Raw genomic sequence first — 17,577 nt, forward strand, 5'->3', positions numbered from 1 at the left:
TTCCCATATTCTATTGTGCTCACCATGACCTCGCCAATCCTCCCCACCCACATGCACACATCTTTCCTTTAGCCTTATGATTAAAAGCAACACTACTGAGATGACTTATTCTTTAATATCTTTGCATAAGCAAATGGGAGCTCCTCCAACCTTAAAAATTATAGTTATTTAATAATGTTTACACAGTGTGCATTCTAGCAGTATCTTGTGTATGTAGCTTTACTAAAACATTTCACTCAACATGTTCCCAATGCCAAAACATTTCTAAGAGATTATCAGAGAACACGGTCACCTCATCTTCCTTGCCTCTATATCTCGTAGCAAAGCTGATTGAATAACAGTAGGATAAGGGAATAGAGAAAAGGAAATAGACTGGAGATGTTGTCACAAGCCTAAAATGTTCATTTTAACCAGCAGTGAAACCTCAATAAATTCTGCACAGTCTGCATCCTAAGACATTCCAATATCTTCTCCCATTTCAGGAGATACTGGAGAGATTCACCTAATACATCTCAGGATTTTTAGATCAGAAATATAATTTGAAACTTTAAAAGCACTTGAGTAATCAGCAAAGTAGCCACCTATTCATTCTCTCTTGCTTGTTCTCACTCTCATAAATATTTGCTGACACAGTGTTAGAAAGGCCATTTGAATGAGGTACTTTAAAAAAAAAAAGTGGAAAAAATAGGACCATCTATGCAATATCCTCTTTCAAAGTAGCTCTTTGGTGCCTTTCTTTTTTCTCCAGGCGTTTGAATCTTAAAGTTAGTCATTTTGAAAACATTTAAGATGTATACAATTATACAACATATTTATGGAAATAGCAGGGAAGTCAGAATTTATTTGGGTCAAATTAACCTAGTCAATTTTCCATTTTCTGGCTACTACAGAATCCCAGTATGTATTGACCAAATAAAAACATTCCATGGTTCTTCAGTCAAGATGCCATGCATGGACGTTCAAGTATTCTGACACGTCATTAAGCCAACAACATTTTAAACCTGAGGCTGACCATATGCTCTGATCTTGAATAATTTAAAAATCACATCATTAAAATCAGTGGCACTCAGTTTTGCAATAATAAGAATATAGCCAATATATGAACCAACAAATGACCAAATTCCCAAATTAAAATGGTCTGGGCTTATGGGGGCACTGGGGGCTTTCTGGGCAGAATGGAAGAGATTTTTGGAGATCCACAGCCATTCGGCAATGACAAATTTGCAACAACGAAATATTAGAGTCCTACTGAGAGAGAATCTCTTCTACCACCATTCAAAGAAAATCAGCCCTAAGGTAGAGTTTAGTATGTGGAATTTCGATCCTGAAATTAAGAAAGCTGGATTCATATTCATTTAACTCTGAGCAACTTAATTTCCTGTTTTCTCTTCCTTGTGTTAAAACATCATCCTAAAGTTTCCTGTATGTAGTAACGTTTGTGAAAGCAACATGTTCTGAGTGTTTCTGAGGCTAATAGAAAATAAATTAACCTGAAGAAAAGTCTTGTGTTGGCCTTTCTGTGCAAATGCGTTCACATAACTAACTCTAAGCAAGTGTGTATAGGAGTCATTCCAAGATAACAAGGGAAGAAGCTGTTTTTAAAAACCTGCACAGAGCAGTAAGCAGACCTATCTGACCAGTCTTTTGGTCTTTTGCTCCTTCGTCTGCACCAGGAACATTTTTATGGAAGAACACTTCTCTCCAGACACCTCCAGCCAGGAATGCTGCTTTACACCTTGGATTAATAAACAATGCTACTGAAGAAGACTCACTGCTTTCTATTCTCAAGAAGAAAAAAAAAAGCTATCAGGGAATTAAAGGAACGTGGTTAAGTATCTTCCACACTTTTGCCTCAATCACTGAATAATCAGAGTATTATTTGTGGGAAATGCATATCATGAAGTTGCCAGTGTTTTGCTTCTCAGTTGTATTTCCACAATCTGAAAATTACCAACAAAATTCCTGCCCACCAATCGCCACCTACAGGTCAAAAGCAACCTTCACATGGGACCCTGCTTTGCACTATTAACCAGTTTTTAAGAGTAACAGTATTTTCCAACCTTTTAAAAATCCCAAGGTAAACTTATTTGAATACAAGTCCCACAGAATAGGATATTACCCAATACCTCGCGCTGAAAATGTGATCAAGGGAAGAAAGATTGGAGAAGCCACAATTCACTTGAACCCTTCACAGTGGACTAAAATGAAGTTATGGCATCCTAACCAGGGAACACTGCCAGAGAGAAACAGGTACAAAGTCAAAAGCGAATGAAATTGTTTTAAAATTAAGACAACTGTATATTAACAATATTCAGCATGAACAGCAAGTAAGATTTACGCCATTGTACTTATATACCATCATGATCTGATTTTTGCACCTATTTTATTAACAATTCCAGATATTGATATGGTCATCACAATTCCTCATTTTTCATGCCTATAGAGAGTTTCTCTAGAAATTCTGTACAATTACAGTGTGTCAATAAAAATTAAAGGTTGTTAAAAAAGAAATTCTATATAGAGAAAAATTATATAGAAACTCTATACTTACTACATATTTAGTTGGATATTCTCCCTGGGGATTTGTGTCTTCAATTATTTTTGAAAGAGTATAACTCTTTCCAAAAGAGTATTGCCACTGCTCTACACTACTATTATGAGAATGAGTGCTACTATGGAAATCTTTGTGTAAATTTTTTATTATTATTATTATTTTTGTGTGTGTGTGACAGAGTCTCACTCTGTCTCACAGGCTGGAGTGCAGGGGCACGATCTCAGCTCACTGCAGCCTTTGCCTCTCGGGTTCAGGTGATTCTCATGCCTCAGTCTCCTGAGTAGCTGGGGTTACAGGCACATGCCACCACACTTGGGTAATTTTTGTATTTTTTTTGTGGAGACGAGGTTTCGCCATGTTGGCCAGGCTTGTCTCCAACTCCTAACTTCAAGTGATTCGCCCGCCTCGGCCTCCCAAAGTGCTGGGATTACAGGTGTGAACCATTGTTCCAGGTCTTATGTAAATATTTTTAAAAGCCAATTTATTAGGCCATCAGCAGCATTAACATACTTGATTCCCCTGCAGTCCTGATCACGTTGGATCATTATCATTTTTCTTTCTGCTACCTTTATTAGTATAAAATGATAACTTAAAGCAGCTTTAATTTGCATTTAATTTTATGTAGGCTGTAGTTCCAGCCAACCTTTATATTGATATTCAACTGCCTATTCAATGTCTCCAGTTGAATGTATCATTGGCATCTCAACCTAACAAGTGCATCAGAGCCCTTAATTTGCATCTCCTAAATCTGTCCTCCACCTCACACTTGCTCCCCTGACTCCCAGTGATTCCCAGCTCCCTAAGTAGACCCACCCTGCACCCAGGCGCTTAGACTCAAAACCTAGGAGTTAATCCTTCCAAAAGTCTTTTTGACTCCACCTTTACCACAAATCCCAAATTCATCTCCATCTTCACTGCTACCCCCCGGTCCAGGCCACTGTCATCTCTCACCTGGATTACTGCAACAGCCTCCTAACTGGTCCTTCTTCTTCCATCCTTGCCCCTACAGAGTCTACTCTACACAACAGCCAATGTTGTATTTTTAAAAACCTAAGTCAGATCATGTCACTCCTCTGTTCAAAACCTTCCAGCGGCATCCCATCACGTTTTGAATGAAATCCAAACTACTTACCTTCAAAACATGGCCCCTGCCCACCTCTTTCAACTCAGCTTTGTACCCTTCTCCCTTATTACCCTCGTTCTCTCCATCCCGCCCCACTGGCCTTTTTACTGCCCCTCAAATGCATCAGGTTCACTCCTCAGGACTTTGCTCTTGTGGTTCCCTCTGCCTGAAGGGCTATCCTCCAAGATTTTCTCATGGCTGGTGCTTTCTCTTTGCTCTCATTTGACTTGAATGTCACCTGCTTAGAGAAGTCTGCCCTGAACACTCTGAAATAGCACTGTTCTCACCCCTGTGACTTGGTAGTCTATCACCCCATTTTATTTTCACTGTAACACAGAAACCATCTGATCATCGTGTGTCATTGCTAACCTTTTTTTTTAAATCTGCATCTGTCTGGTTCACCACTATATCTTTAGAGCCTAGAACAGTACTTAACACACAGTAGGAACTTAATAATGCTAAATCTTATGTAAAACAGAGACTTTGCTCAATAACTACATTTAAAAGGTGTTACTTCCGGCTGGGCACGCTGGCTCGCGCCTGTAATCTCAGCATTTTGGGAGGCCGAGGTGGGCAGATCACAAGGTCAGGAGATTGAGACCAGCCTGGCCAACATGGTGAAACTCTGTCTCTACTAAAACTACAAAAATTAGCCAGGCGTGGTGATGCACGCCTATAATTCCAGCTACTCAGGAGGCTGAGGCAGGAGAAGTGCTTGAACCCAGGAGGCAGAGGTTGCAGTGAGCCAAGATCGTACCACTGCACTCCAGCATGGGTGACAGAGTGAGATTCTGTCTCAAAAAAAAAAAAAAAAAGTATTATTTCCATACTTAAAATACTAACAACAGCACCTAAAGACCCATAGTGAAATGATAATGCAGACTTGCTTGTTCATTTGGACTCCTAGACCTATTAACATTAATCAGTGAACATTGAGATTAATTTAAGTGTACCTACCAAGCACCTTTAAGACACTTTGGGGACCACAGGGAAAAGTCACCCTCAAACAACTGAGTCTAGAAAGAGAAAGAAATTGAGACAATTAACTGGAATCTAAGGAAGAAAATGGTGACTGTCAGGAGAGACACTTGGTACTCTGGGCTACAGACAAGCAATAATGGTCTTAACATTCTTTCACATGAAATGAGTGTTAGAATTCCTGAGAATAGGCCCCAGTCATGTTTAAGTGTGTGAGTATTGCTCCCTTCAAGAGTGTTGGGACATGCATAAAAATAGTTGTATCTGTCACAATAACTAGCATGGGGAGGACACCACTGCCATTTGGTTAGCAGGGGGCCAGCGATGCTAACTGCCTTGCAGTTGCTAAACAGACCTGCACAACAAAGAACTCCCCATCTCAAATGCCAACACACAGCGGCTTATACCTGCCCATCTAAAACATATGGAGCACTTTCTGGGACTCCAGATTAATATTTTTAACATGCTATCTTTTAGGAAGTCACTTCTGAGTTGTTTTTATACTCCCTGATTTTTTTTTTAACCATTTTGACCCAGATCCTATACACATCAACTATTCAGCAAACAGAAAACCTGAGTGCAAGCAAAGGATGAAGAACAGCAAGGCCTACCAGAATGTCTCTGTGGGGCCCTAGCACAGCAGGCTTTCAACCCCAGGCCCGAGGAAAGCTACCATCTATGGCTAATGCTTCACAATGAGGTCCACAGCATTCCTGTGTGTTAAGATTATTCACCTTTCACAGAGACAGTTTCACTGCATGTCTGACAATTTCCTAATTACACAATAAGACAAGAAGCTAATCCTGACTGTGAAACTTCCCAAGTGGGGGCTTGTTTCCCTTGAGCAGTGGCCCAGGGCCTACAGGATTAGGTAGGTACTGAGCACGGGGGCTGGGGACTGGGTAGGACTATGGGAAAGCAGAGCACTTGCCCCTTGCTAAAGAAGTCAGTTCTGCACAGCTTTGCCCTCCACAAATGAAATGCAGACCAGGCCTTCCAGTATTTCAAGATAAGCTGGAAATCCTGATTCTTACTGAGCTCTTTTGCTTTTTCAATGTCGACCACTAATTCAATTGCTTTTTCAAATCCTGTGCAGGCTGCAGCACACTCAACTAGGGCTGAGTTTGACCCAGGGCCCCTAGCATGTTCCTCCTGCACATTGGACCCAGGAATCTATTTGGTTGCATGTGTCTGCTACTCTGTAGGGGTTCAGGAAATCCAAAAACAACATCTAAATGTGCTACCATTGGGTAAGGTTCTCAAGAAAGGATGAGAGAGGCACATGCTGGTCACACCAGGGACTGATACTGCCTTTGCCATGCTCTTTCTTGCCCAAAACTTTTCAACATCCCCCACTTCTTACTGCTTCACGTCACAGTTTCCCTTCAACGCTCTCCAAAACATGATTCTACCCCACCTTGCCAGTCCTATTTTCACCACGCCCCTGTGTCCATCCCCCATTCTAGTTGGGCCAATCTTCCTTGAGTTCCTTTAAAGATGTTGATCCCCTCAGCCAAATATCCCCTCTCCTCATCTAAAGCCTACTCACCCTTCAAAACCTTGCTCCATTTCACCTCTTTTATGCAACCTTCTCTGTGACAGTAAAAACCAAAATGCTTTTGAGCTTAAGGTCTGGTGTCAAGCAGATTCGGGTTCAAATCCCGCCTCTGCCACTGACCAGCTTGGTGACATCCTTGGGCATGCTACCTAACCTCTTTGAGCTTCAGAAGATGATAATAGTGCCTACCTTACAGGTGGGATTAAATAAAATGATACAGCCGGGTGCAGTGGCTCACGCCTGTAATCCCAGCACTTTGGGAGGCTGAGGCAGGTGGATCATTCGAAGTCAGGAATTTGAGACCACCGTGGCCAACATGGTGAAACCCCGTGTCTACCAAAAATACAAAAATTAGCCAGGTGCAGTGGCGTGCACCTTTAATCCCAGCTACTCAGGAGGCTGAGGCAGGAGAATCATTTGAACCCGGGAGATGGAGGCTGCAGTGAGCTGGGATTGTGCACTGCACTCCAGCCTGGGGAACAAGAGTGAAACTCCATCTCAAAATAAATAAATTAATTAAAATAATCCACTAGAACTAGAAATACCATTTGACCCAGCCATCCCATTACTGGGTATATACCCAAAGGATTATAAATCATGCTGCTATAAAGACATATGCACACGTATGTTTATTATGGCACTATTCACAATAGCAAAGACTTAGAACCAACCCAAATGTCCATCAATGACAGACTGGATTAAGAAAATGTGGCACATGCTTTTTTTTTGTCCGACATCTTAGCAAGTCTGTGGTGCCCGCTGCTGCTCTCCGAGCTTCGCAATGCCGCCCGAGGACGACAAGAAGAAGAAGGACGCCAGAAAGTCGGCCAAGAAAGACAAAGACCCAGTGAACAAATCCAGGGGCAAGGCCAAAAAGAAGAAGTGGTCCAAAGGCAAAGTTCGGGACAAGCTAAATAACTTAGTCTTGTTTGACAAAGCTACCTATGACAAACTCTGTAAGGAAGTTCCCAACTACAAACTTATAACCCCAGCTGTGGTCTCTGAGAGACTGAAGATTCGAGGCTCCCTGGCCAGGGCAGCCCTTCAGGAGCTCCTTAGTAAAGGACTTATCAAACTGGTTTCAAAGCACAGAGCTCAAGTAATTTACACCAGAAATACCAAGGGCAGAGATGCTCCAGCTGCTGGTGAAGATGCATGAATAGGTCCAACCAACTGTACATTTGGAAAAATAAAACTTTATTAAATTAAAAAAAGAAAGAAAGAAAATGTGGCACATATACACCATGGAATACTATGCAGCCATAAAAAAGGATGAGTTCATGTCCTTTGTAGGGACATGGATGCAGCTGGAAACCATCATTCTCAGCAAACTACCCCTAGAACAGAAAACCAAACACCGCATGTTCTCACTCACAGGTGGAAATTGAACAATGAGATCACTTGGACACAGGAAGGGGAACATCACACACCGGGGCCTGTTGTGGGGTGGGGGGAGGGAGGAGGGATAGCATTAGGAGATATACCTAATGTAAATGATGAGTTAATGGGTGCAGCACACCAACATGGCACATGTATACATATGTAACAAACCTGCACGTTGTGCACATGTACCCTAGAACTTAAAGTATAATAAAAATAAATAAATAAATAAAAGACAACACTTTGGAAAGTATTAAAAAAAAAAAAACCAAGTAAAATACTTAACTTCCAGTGAGTGTTCAGTAAATTTTCATTATTATTATGACTACTAAATTTTCACTGACCTTCCTCTTCTTCTGCAAGTGCTCCAGCCCTTGTGCTGTCTCTTCTGAGCAAACGGCAAATGGATTCCACGATGTCCACATTTGCTCTAACTGTGCCCCAGGCATTAGCCTGCCTCAGCCCACAGCTTGGTTTTATAGCTTCTTAAAGTGCCAGGAGCATGTTGGATACAACATAGAACCCACAGACCCAAGTATACACTGAATCAGAGAGTTGGACAACTACCAGCGCCCTGGATCTGAAATAACTCAGCGAAAGTCTCTGTCTCTAGCAAAGGTAGGAATGCATGCTGGGAAGATAAACTGCGTCACTGTTTGGAATAAGTCTCTCTCTCACACACGCATCAGCACCACCACCATTGCCATCTCCATGTTCTCTAACCTCTATACCTCGCCTTTCTTACTGTGGGTAGAGATGACACATAAAGCCAGCAAAGGCCACTCTCTTCACGTAAGTGTATGATGGAAACTTGGACAAACAGGCTGCACTGCAGGTATACTCTTTGGCTGGAACAAAATGGAAAGCCACTACAAAAGCCAAGGTGGACTCTGCAGGCCCTGCCCCGCTCCCGCCCAATGTTACTCCACCTCAAGTCAGCCCCATCCATCCTAAAGTGTGTGGCAGCTGGGATCCTCTTGGCACCTTCGCCAGCAGGCCTATTCCACTAGTCGCTTTCCTCTGTGCTCCACAATGGTTGAAGGAAAAATGCCTTCATGGAAGTTACTCCATGTTTTGAAGGCCTCCCCTGGCCTCTCTCCCCTCCCCCCAAAAAACCAGAGCACAGAAAAATGTAACTGCTGGAATGTCACATGCTTCAAAAGGCAAACAAACAACAAAACAGAATTTGAGAAGTCCCAACATATTTTTCCAAAAAATGGTTTTCTCAGCATGAAGAGTGAGCACTACCAATTGCACTGCACAAGTTTACACTCTCAACAGCATGAGGTTCCAAGGTTAGATCAGAGGTAGGCAGGAAAACAGGGCAAAATGGGCGTGATCTTTGAGACCATATTCTCAATCTAGAAAAGACACCAAGAAGAGGCCCAAAAGCTAACCTGTTTCCCATACTGGAACCCAGCGTTCCAGTACACGTTTGTTACCCCTCAGAGTTAGCAGCACTAGAAAATTCTGCCTCTTGTAATGGTCGACTTTAAATAAAAACAGAAAAACCAGGAGACCAAAAGGCAGCACTTGTCCCAAGGACCACGACTATGATTTCCCCTGAGTGCGGTAATGGCATGCATATCCTATAGCATGGGCCTCCCCAACTTGATTCTTCCCCTCGCCTCTCTGCCCACCAACCCAAGCTCAGGATCTTGCATCCCGAAAGCCTTGTGGGTGAGCAAGTCACGGTCAGATTAGAACGGTCTTAATCCACCCCGCTGGAAACCTCAAGCCGAGACTCAGAATCTCTTGAGAAGTCCCTAAAGCCAAGGATGAGGGTCATCAGGGGGTGGCGACGGCAGAGCCCTGCTAATGATGGGCACTTGGCGTACCGGTCGAGCAGGAGAGGGCACCTTCAGTTCCCATTGGTGGGATGTCACTGCCAACGTGCCCCGGGGGAATGCCTCGACCTTCGCCGGAGCAGCGGTCTGGGTGAGCCCTCGAGTGGGTTCCGGTACGCTCCCTGGCGCAGCGGGGTCTGGGGTGAGGGGAGAGTGGACTTGGAAGAGCCTCGGCGTTACTCTGGAAAACGTGACTCTGCTGAGGAAAGCGGGGCAACTCGGGTCTCTTGTGTAGCCCCTCCCCAATCCCCACCGAGGACCCAGCGTGGCTGCCTTCTCTGAGGACAGAGCGGAGGGCATTTACCTGGAGCTTCAGGAACCGTTCGTCTCTACTTCAGGATCCGCTGGGATAGCGAGACTACCGCCGCCGCCGCCGCCGCCGCCGCCGTTGCCCGCGCTGCCGCTGCCGCCAACGCCTACGCCGCCGTCGTCGCCTCCCTCCAACCGCCGCAGTCGCAACCGTCAGCGGTCCCAGTCACCCCGTGCGACTGTCGCTCGCGAAGCCAGCTGTTGAATGGCTCGCGTCGAGCTCACCGCGCGCAGAAGCGTCCTCGCCTTATCTAAGAGGGCAACGCCAGTGCCAACGCCCCGTGACCTCCTCGAACCCCTGCGGCTCTGGCGCGCTCACCGCAGCTGCCTAGTGGCTCGCGACTGCGTGTTCTTCTGCCCGCGCGCTGGCTGCCCTCGGGGCTCGGCCGCCCTCGCCGCTTGCCCTGAACTTGCCGGCAAGACTAGTGGCAATGATGGACTCGTCCCGCCCCCTGATTTCCCCAGGGCCAATCGCCTTCTCCTGAGGAGCCCTTCACGTAACCCCACCCCTCTCATGCTGCAAAGGCCGAGCCAAAGTTTATCCCAATGCGCCGCTGCTCCCGAAGATTTCGAGGCTTTGACCAGGCTGCTCACCCCCAGCCGCCACGAAGTTACAGTGATTTAGAAGCTGAAACTCACTTGGCCTACCAACCCCCACGCGACCTATTTCCTTTGAAAAAACGAGTATACAACTAGAGGTGTATACAACGAGAGGTGATGTTGTTCACCTCATCCCTGAAGTGGGACTGCTGGGAAGTGGCCACGCGCTTGGCCAAAATTACACATCATGGAGTGAGCAAGAACCACAAAAGCCATCGACTGACTATCCCTGCATTGTTTTTTCTGTTTCTGGGGCCTGCTTTCTGAGGCTGGCCAACGTCCAGCGACCAGGACTCTCTGACTCCGCGTACCACCGTTCGGGTCTCCGACTTCCTGGCTTGAGGGTGAGGGAAACCGATCCCCTGGTAACTTCTGCACGTTTGAGGACATGTAAAGCCAGTCTTGTCCCTCCTGCCCATGGTGGTCCAACAATTTGAACACAATTCCGGCCACGTTCCTCCAGGCTCTGTTGCTCTAAAGACCTGGGTTCAAGGCTCGTCTCTGAATTTAATTCCTTTATATCTTTTGAAAGTGGAATACAGGAACTGAGTCTATCCTTTACACCCCGCCCCACCCGAAAGTATAGACTCTTCAGCACAGAGGAGACCACGATGGCCACGTCCCTTATATAGACATTTGGCTTCTCTGGTGGACCTCCCTCAGGTGGCATTCACTTTCTTGACTTCCATATCACAAGGCCCATTCTATAGAATATAGTTTTAATATATAATTAAAATACAGAATATAGCTTAATGTAGTTATATTTTGAATTTTCTTATGCTTTAAAATAAAATCAAGTATAACATTTTGTATCATTTAAACTCTTAAGTTATATTCCATCCAATATAAAACAAATCTGTGTACACATAATCATTTCAATTAAATAAATTCAATCATTTCAATTAAATAAATTGACCTGAAAATTTAATAGCTATTCCTTACTGTGTTAAGAACCATGAGGCCGGGCGCGGTGGCTCAAGCCTGTAATCCCAGCACTTTGGGAGGCCGAGACGGGCGGATCACGAGGTCAGGAGATCGAGACTATCCTGGCTAATATGGTGAAACCCCGTCTCTACTAAAAAATACAAAAAACTAGCCGGGCGAGGTGGCGGGCGCCTGTAGTCCCAGCTACTCAGGAGGCTGAGGCAGGAGAATGGCGTGAACCCGGGAGGCGGAGCTTGCAGTGAGCCGAGATCCGGCCACCACACTCCAGCCTGGGCGACAGAGCGAGACTCCGTCTCAAAAAAAAAAAAAAAAAAAAAAAAAAAAAAAAAAAAAAAAAAAAAAAGAACCATGAAAAGGGTTTTACGTATACAAACTGTATAAAGGTATTTAGTACTAACAAAAAAAACTATGACCGAAATTCCATTTTTGCCCCTATTTTTTAAACGAGGAAACAGGCATAGAAGGTTTGAGCTACAGCCCTACATGAGCGATTAAGTAACAAGAGCTGAGATTATAACCTGAGCAATTTAGTTCTAGATGCTATGCTGCTAATCATTACGTTGATTTGTATTTTAGGTTAACCAATGCTCCAAAATGGGATATATTAAAGTAATAACAAAGGAAAAATTGCTTCTCTTGTCATCTAAAGCTTTTTCTTCTTGTTGTTGAATCTTAAAGATTTTGTGCTTTAATTACTTTGGTGAAATATTTTCTTTTCTAATGCATAGACTATTGGGAAAAAGTAAAACAGAATTCAGCTTATCAATAAATTATATTCCTGTTAGTGTATTTCCAGGACTTTTGTTTCAAACAATATACATGAAGAATGCATGTCATTCATTTCATTTTGGGGCATAAACAACAACAATTAAAAATAAAAGCAAAAATAGAAATAACACCAAGAAAACTGACTTGAAAACCTATTACTACCAATGTCTGGGGAAAAAAATCATGGTTCAAAATCCAGTTATTCCCACTTATTAGCTTTATAACACAGCTTGGGCAAGTGACTTAATTTTCTGGGCCACTCTTTTTTCATTTGTGTAATGAGAATAATCCTTTGCAATGTTATTTTGAACGTTGGTATTTGGACTTACCCCAGAGAGTGGCACATTGTGAGCATTTAATAAATGTCAGTGACATAATGCTTCGATCTCATCTTTTAATGAAAAGCCTTCCCTGGAGTGAGACAAAACCCTTGAATTTACCAGTTACAAGAAGAGGTTATCAGAAAAATTAGTCTTTTTTTTAAGATTTGCACAAAATATTTAGTAACAGAACTACCCTGTTATGCTATCATTTGATATATATTTTCAAAGCACAATGTCACTCTAAGTGATGTAATCAGTAAACAGCACAGACAAACCTAAAAACAATTCCTAATCCTAGTTGTTACTCTTACAATAATCCTTTATTACTTAAATTATATTTAGAAAGGCCTTAACAAAACTAAAATTCTTAAAACATCTACATTTTAATGTAAGTTAAATACATCATAAGTGTAAGATACCATTAAAATTTAGAAAAGTAAAACCTAAAGAGCAGTAAGCAATATGGCTTAGAATTCCTTCTAGCATTGCAAAATAAAAATAAAAGGGGCTTAAGCAGTTTCTGTTATTTGATGTGACTTTTTCTTGAAGACTATAAATTTGATAGCAGATACCCAATTATATTATTAAGGTCCATATACATACACAGGGCAGAAAATTATCATTAGTTTTCGAACAAAGTGACAACAGAATCAAAATATTAGAAAGAAAACAAATTTTTAACTTTTGCTGTCATAAATCATTTATAACCCCCAAATCAGTAATGCCTGTTTACTATCGAGTTTTAAGGTGAATAAAAAATATCAGGGAGATTATTCAAGTGTTCAATAATTTGAAATGCTGCCATCCTATTCTAGACCTTTGAAAATCAACACGAGAAATGAATCAGTTTGCAAGGGATTCATCTACTGTAAGCTTCCTTCTGAGTCTGGACAAAATAAGAGTTATGTTATGTAGCGCTGGAAAAGTGTCATGTAGCATTGATTTACTATGTTATTGATAGCACGGAAAAAAAAAAAAATCAACTTACCTTACCTGAGAAACAGCAAAAAGTGCAGTCTCCAAATGTTGTACTTTGGTTTTTTTTGTTTGTTTGTTTGTTTGTTCGTTTTTGAGACACAGTGTAGCTCAGTCACCCAGGCTGGAGTGCAGTGGTGCGATCTCGGCTCACGGCAACCTCCGCCTTCCAAATTCAAGCAATTCTGTCTCAGACTCCTGAGTAGCTGGGATTACAGGCCATCATGCCCAGCTAATTTCTTTTCTTTTCTTTTTTCTTTTTTTTTAAGTAGAGAAAGGAAACAAATTTTTTAATTGTTGTTTTTCATGTTGTCCAGGCTGGTCTCAAACTCCTGGCCTCAAGCAATTCGCCTGCCTTGGCCTCCCAAAGTGCTGGGCTTACAGGCATGAGCCACTGTGCCTGGCCTGTTGTCCTTTGGATAAAATCATTAGCCATGGGTACAACCTGAAGGCACAGAATTGTATTGAAAGGCAGCCATGAAACCCACTCAATTCATTTGACCCTCTTGCCTTTTAAAACTATTTGTGGAAATTTCTGCCCAACACTGTGGCTCACTCCCACCACTTTGTGAGACCGAAGTGGGTGGATCGCTTGAGGTCAGGAGTTCAAGACCAGCCTGGCCACCATGGCAAAACCCTGTCTCTACCAAAAAATACAAAAATTAGCCAGGTGTTGTGGCGCATGCCTGTGGTCCCAGCTACTTGGGTGGTCCCAGCTACTCAGGAGGCTGAGGCAGGAGAATCACTTGAATCCAGGAGGCAGAGGTTGCAGTGAACTGAGATCATACCCCTGCCTCACTCTGGGCGATAGAGCGAGACTCCATCTCAAAAAATAAAAAAAATAAAAAAAAAAAAAAAAAAAAAAAAAAGACCAGGCACAGTGGCTCACACCTGTAATACCAGCACTTTGGGAGGTAGAGCGGGATGGATCACTTGAGGTCAGGAGTTGGACACCAGTCTGGCCAACATAGTGAAACATCGTCTCTACTAAAAAATACAAAAATTAGTTGGGCATGGTGGCACACGCCTGTAATTCCAGCTACTCGGGAGGCTGAGGCAGGAGAATCACTTGAACCCGGGAGGTGGGGGTTGCAGTGAACCCAGATCACACAACTGCACTACAGCCTGGGCGACAGAGCAAGACTCCGTCTCAGAAAAATAAACAAAAGAAAAGACTTTTGTGGAAATTTTAGTTTACTTTAATATATTTATGTCACTGTGGAATGTAACTCTGTTATCTTTATATTTAAAACTTGGTTGAATCAGTGAATATAGCAGAAACTAGTAGAAAATGTATTGTTTTGAAACAAGGCAGCTCATTTATTTGAGCTTTCAATTCTTTTGGATATATACCCATAAGTGGAATTGCTGGATCATATGATAGCTCTGGGTTTTTTGTGTGTGTGCTTGTTGTTGTTTGTTTTTTGGAACCTCCATACTGTTTTCTATAGCGGTTGTACTATTTTACATTCCCCCAATAGTACACAAAAGTTCTAATTTCTCCACATCCTTGCCAATGCTTATTTTCTGTTTATTTTTATTTTTATTTTTATTTATTTATTTATTTATTTTTTTGAGACGGAGTCTCGCTGTGTCACCCAGGCTGGAGTGCAGTGGCGCGATCTCGGCTCACTGCAAGCTCCACCTCCCGGGTTCCCGCCATTCTCCCGCCTCAGCCTCCGAGTAGTTGGGACGACAGGCGCCCGCCACCGCGCCCGGCTAGTTTTTTTTTTTTTTTTTTTTTTTTGTATTTTTAGTAGAGACGGGGTTTCACCGTGTTAGCCAGGAGGGTCTCGATCTCCTGACCTCGTGATCCACCCGCCTCGGCCTCCCAAAGTGCTGGGATTACAGGCTTGAGCCACCGCGCCCGGCCTTCTGTTTATTTTTATAGCAGCCATTCTATTCAATGTAAGGCGATTTGTTCCTTATTTTTAGCCCAGATATATACCCAATTCTCTTACATAGTGTTTCATAGTATGAAAAATCCACTATCAATGAACAATTTGTTTGAGCCTGATCTTCAGCTATTTCAAACAATACTGCAGTGAACATCCATATATGAATATCTTTATATACATGTTGGATACCTTTTGAAAGATAATTGTGAGAACAAAGATATGTACATTTTTGTGACTTTTTATTGTAATATAATTTCAGACTTACAGAAAGTTGCAAGAACACATGTATTTCTCCAATTGTTAACAGTCTGTCAGTTGTTTTATCATATTTTCTCTATATATGCATATTACCTTTTTTCTGAACCATTTGGGAGTAAATTTTAGTTATGATGTCCATTTAACTTGAAATACTTCAGTATATATTTCTAAGAACAAAATATTTCTCTTTCTGTCCTAGATGCATTTATGAAAAAAGAAAAAAAATCTCTCTCTCTCTTTTTTTTTTTTTTTTTTTTCCTTTGAGACAGAGTTTTGCTCTTGTTGCCCAGGCTGGAGTGCAGTGGTGCAATCTTGGCTCACTGCAACCTCTGCCTCCCGGGTTCAAGTGATTCTCTTGCCTCAACCTCCTGAGTAGTTGGGATTACAGGGATGCGCCACCACGACCAGCTAATTTTGTATTTTTAGTACAGATGGGGTTTCTCCATGTTGGTCAGGCTGATCTCGAACTCCCGACCTCAGGTGATCCACCCGCCTCGTCCTCCCAAAGTGTTGGGATTAGAGGTGTGAGCCACTGTGCCCGGCCGAAAAAATTTCCTTACATAAGAACAGTGCAAATATTAACATCAGGAAGTTAATATTGATAAAGTTCTATTATCTACCCTACAGGCCTTACTCATAATACTCCAATTGTGCAGATAATGTTCTTTGTAGCAAAAAAATTGGGGGTCTGAGATGTAATTCAGGGTCATATATTGCATTTTTCGTTTATATCTAGCCTTCTTTCATCTTGAAACAGTTCTTCAGACTGTCTTTGACTTCCATGATTATGACATTCTTTTCATTATTTTTAAATTACTATTACTACTATTATTATTATCATTTTAAACCGATCATAAACTTATAGAAAAGTTGGAAGTGTAATACAGGCTGTTCTGTTTTTTTTGTTGTTGTTTGTTTGTTTCCTGAACCATTTGAAAGTGATTTGCCACCCTGATGCCCCATTTCCCCTGAATAATTTAGTGTGTACCTTTTTATTTTTTTTAATGTCAAGGATACTTTCCTATCTAACCATGAATGAAATAACCATCAAAATCAGGAAATTAACATTAATAGATTACTAGCATTGAATCCCCAGGTACCATTTAAGTTTCATCAGATGTCTCGAAATGATCTATTATAGCAAAAGGATCCAGTTCAGAATCGTGCAGTGCTTTTAGTTGTCATATGTCCTTCACCTCCTTCAGTCTGAAAGAGTTCCTTGGTCTTCTGTTGACTTTTAAGACTCAGGCAATCTTGGAGACTACGGGCCAGTTATTTTGGAAAACATCCCTCATTTTGAGTTTATCTGATGTTTCCCAATGATTAGATTTAGGTTACTTATTTTTGGCAGGGCTATCACAGAAGTGACGCTAGGCTCTAATTGCATTCTGTCAAGCGGGGCGTAATTTCAGTGTGTCCTATTACTACTCATGATGGTCGTTTTGATCTCTCAACTAAGGTAGTAAGTGCTAGGCTTCTCCACTGTGAAGTTATTCTTTGTAATTAATACATACCTTCTGGGGAAGTATGTTGAAACTGTGTAAATATTCCATTCCTCATCAAACTTTTGATTTATTCATTTATTTATTTATACCAATATAGACTTATGGTTTCCTATTTTTATTCAATGGATTATAATCCATTATTATCATTGTTTACTTTGATGCTCAAATTGTCCTGGATTTGGCCACTGGGAGTCCCTTTAAACTGGTTTCTATGTCCCTTTGACATGACCCCATCATTTTTCAAGCACCTCCTTAGCTTCTGGCACAAAATATTCCAGGCTCATCTTGTACTTTGCCTTCTGCAGTCCCAAAATCAGCCTGGAGAAGCCCTGACTCCTCTTAGTGGAAATGGTATCTAGAAGCCAAATTTGAGCACCAGGTATATATATTGCTGTTGGTGTGTTGCTGCTCCCTGAGCCTCTCAGAGGCCTCACTTATATACACTTACACACACATACACACACACACACACACATTTTCATCTATCTATCTATCTATCTATCTATCTATCTATCTATCTATCCATCCGTCATTTATCTAACCATGAGTTTACTCT

General features: G+C 42.1%; 1 pseudogene across 1 annotated transcript; it reads left to right on the forward strand.

The window, feature by feature from the left end:
* The first annotated feature begins 6,929 nt into the window (after positions 1–6,929).
* On the forward strand, positions 6,930–7,419 carry LOC104672527 (annotated as a pseudogene). The gene has a single exon (XR_749404.2). The product of XR_749404.2 is annotated as a 40S ribosomal protein S25 pseudogene (transcript).
* Positions 7,420–17,577: the final 10,158 nt, after the last annotated feature.

Source organism: Rhinopithecus roxellana, chromosome 7 (genome assembly GCF_007565055.1).
Source record: "Rhinopithecus roxellana isolate Shanxi Qingling chromosome 7, ASM756505v1, whole genome shotgun sequence".
NCBI classification, from domain to species: Eukaryota; Metazoa; Chordata; class Mammalia; order Primates; family Cercopithecidae; genus Rhinopithecus; species Rhinopithecus roxellana.